This window comes from Nematolebias whitei, chromosome 22 (assembly GCF_014905685.2).
Source record: "Nematolebias whitei isolate Nwh7 chromosome 22, NemWhi1, whole genome shotgun sequence".
Taxonomy (NCBI): domain Eukaryota; kingdom Metazoa; phylum Chordata; class Actinopteri; order Cyprinodontiformes; family Rivulidae; genus Nematolebias; species Nematolebias whitei.
This window is the reverse complement of record NC_056519.1, coordinates 11,757,272-11,760,882: the sequence shown is the minus strand read 5'-3', so window position 1 is coordinate 11,760,882 and position 3,611 is coordinate 11,757,272.

Here is a 3,611-nt window from a genome sequence, read left to right as displayed (position 1 = left end):
TATAAATAATTGATGTGTATTCTTGCTAAGGCTTTAGAAAAAATGATCAAACTCTAAAATAAGAAGTATTTGGATTCTTAACATCTTACCTTCCCATCAATCTGGTTTCAGGAAACACAGCACAGTGACTGCTTTGCTGAAGGTTTTTTAATGTTATGTTACGTTGAAGCATTGGATTCTAAGGACTGTTGTGCTGCACTTTATCTAGACCAGGGGTCACCAACCTTTCTGAGACAGAGCCACTTCAGTGGGGCCGAGAGACACGAAGGACTACTGTTTGATACAAATTTACATGGCTCACCTTTATTTATAGTATTAATAATAATACATTTACATACATGTGAATACATGACTGCCTGATCACATCTGATCTGAATTATTAAAAACTTCCCACAATGATAATCAGTAAGGATTTAGCTTAGCAAATATGATCAATTATTATTGATAATTAGTGATTAGAACTCTCAATCGAGAACTTGAGTCCCCAGTTTGAATCCCTTTTTGGGCTCCTCTGTGCTACTGTAAATTGTTCCTAGCTGTGACTGGGAGTGTGAATGGTTGTTAGTCTCTTTGTCTGTCTCTATGATGGACTGGAGACCTGTCCTGGGTGTCCCCTGCCTTCACCTAAAAACAGCTGAGATTGGCTCCAGTCCTAAACAAGGGGGCATAATGGATGACTTATTTACTGATATAAACATAAAACATTTATTTTATGTTAAACTCAATCTGTAACATTTGAAATTCAGTGTATTTTACAAATATTTTGTTAACAGCTTTGTAGGAATTAACACATTTGTAACATTCATTCAAAATATGCCTTTTACTATTAACAAACCTGTAACATTTTTTAAGAACCTGTTCAGAATAAAATCTTCCAATCAAGTCCTGTTTGTACTGTTTTATTTGTAACATTTCAGAATAACTCTTAACTCTTGCAGATACAAAATATCTAATGTAATATAATAAACAAAGGGACATTTTTAAATGAATCATGTGACATTAGTATTGATCCTCAGATCTGCAGCATTTTTAATATAATACTACTTTTTTTATAAAGCCTTTAAAACAACCATAGCTGCAACAAAGTGCTGTACATATAAAATCATTTCAACTAATCATCGCATCTTTTACCATTTTAAATAAATTTTTATTATATTTCATCATTGCTTTTTTCAAGACCTCATCTGAAAATGTCTCATGAAAATCTGCCTGCTCAAAGCTGCCTTCTGCCTGTTGTGAGCCACCAGGGGGCTAGTTAGCATTGAAGCTAGCATGTTAGCTGATGAAGCGTCGCTCCACGTTGTGTTTTGCTGTCTCCACAGCCCACTAATGAGACACAGACACACTTGTCATTCAACACTGTGAAAGACCTTTTCCTCCCAGTCACTGTGCAAATGTGTTTTCTTATGTTTTTCTGCCACTCTGGGCAGCACACCTCACCCCCAAAATGCCCCCCGGGCGCTTTCAATAGCTGCCCACTGCACCACCTGGTGGTGGATGGGTTAAATGCAGAGACTAATTTCGCCATTGTATGGAAACATACAGTGCTGACATTGTGATGACATTATTATTATTATTATTATTTTCCCCTCTGGGAGGTAAAACTAGCTTGTACATGTACCGCTGAAGAGATGGGAGTGGTCTACGCATGATTCTGAACTTTGACCCCAGACAAGATTGCTGAACTGTATACATAAAATTATTTCTTTTTAAAAAAAAATGTATCGATCATTTTCATTTTAAATATGCATCCTTGCAAATGGTATTTCTTAAATATAAAAAAAGCAATGATTTTTTACGTGGTGCTCCTTGATGATGAGTGCTATTTTTAGAACACGCCCCACGGGCGAATCAAGAGGTCCCTGCGGGCGACCAGGTGCCTGCGGGCACCGTGTTGGTGACCCCTGATCTAGACCAGTCTTAAGGCCGGGGTATACTTGGACGTACGTGGGTCTGCTGAGGTCCGCATGTACCGGATTAGAGCCGAAGCGGACGCCCGCATGGCATGTCCATGCAAAGCTAATTTTTTATGACCGCGTACACATACTCAGCATCGCACAATAAACTGCCCGGCAACGGACTGTTTTGTATGCAACACCAATGTATTAAATTCCCCTTCTTCATCCCTGATCTGGCCTTGCAGGGCCAGCGCTCCCCGTTTTTTTTTTTTTTAGAACAAAACAAACACAGAACACTGCTGCAGCTGGGGCTGCCAGCTCTTTTAATTGTTTCCGACCTGTCAATCAATCCAGTAGGCGTGTCTGCAAATGACCAATTGGCGACCGCAATTTGTACAGAAGGTAAACACCCCTTGTCTGCAGAGTTGACTGCAGCTGCTCAGGGTGGACGCTCAACTATGAAGTCTGAACCCTCTGCGCACAGTTTCCGCGTGGCTGACAGGACACCCAAGTATACCCCAGCCTTAAAGCTTGACACTCTGGACCATGACATCTTGTGTCATAAGCTCTCAGAAATTGGTTTCCCAGATCACACTATTAGTTGGTTCTCTAACCATCTCTCAGATCAGAGGCAATGTGTTCAACACAACAGTACCTCTTTCAGCTAACTGTTAACAACGGTGTACCACAAGGTTCAGTCTTAGGGCCCACCCTCTTCACAATCTACATAAGCAATGCAGGTCAGATCATTCCTGATGCATCCTTACATTTCTATGCTGACGACACAGTTGTTTACTGTCAAGCTAAATCAGTTGCTACGGTTGTCCAGCTTTTACAGTCTGCTTTCGACATCATCCAGTCAGATCTGTTCCATTTCAAACTGGTGCTAAATGCTGACAAAACCAAAGGGATGTTGTTTTCAAACAGGAAGTCAGTTTCAGTAGTCCTTTCTTCTACTTTATCTTCAAATGGTGTTCCTATTAAGTTTGTATAGTCTTAAAAATACTTTGGCATCTTGGTCGATTCGCAACTCTCTTTTAAGCCTCATGTCAAAAATCTGGTAAAGAAACTGAAAGTAAAACTGGATTTCTTTTTCAGAAATGGATCCTGTCTAACTCTGAATGCTAGGAAACGCCTTGTGACCGTGACTTTCCTTCCCTCCATTGATTACAGTGACATTATTTACATGAACGCTCCTACAAGCACCCTGCAGATGTTGGACGCTGTCTATCACGGTGCACAAAGATTCATAACTGGCTCTAACCACCCTACCCACCACTGCACCCTGTATACACTGGTTAACTGGTCATCATTAACTTCACACAGACTCTCCCACTGGTACATTTTCATCTTTAAATCACTTATTGGTCTGTTGCCTTCATACATCTCCTCGTATATGTCACTACGTGAGTGCAGCTACAGCGTGCACTCAGGACATTATTACATGCAGTGTTCTCTCAGTGAGGACTGAACTAGGCAAAAGTGCCTTCTCCTACTTCGCTCCTGTTTCCTGGAATATCTTGCAAAAAGATTTGAAGCTCTCGACTTGACCTCTCTAAGTAGTTTTAAACAACTGCTAAGTTCATGGCAAAAACTAGCGCAGACATGTTGCTGTTTTTAGTATTTTATATCACTTTAAAATGTAGCTGTTTGTTTCTTTTATGTTTATATATATATATATATATATATATATATATATATATATATATATAT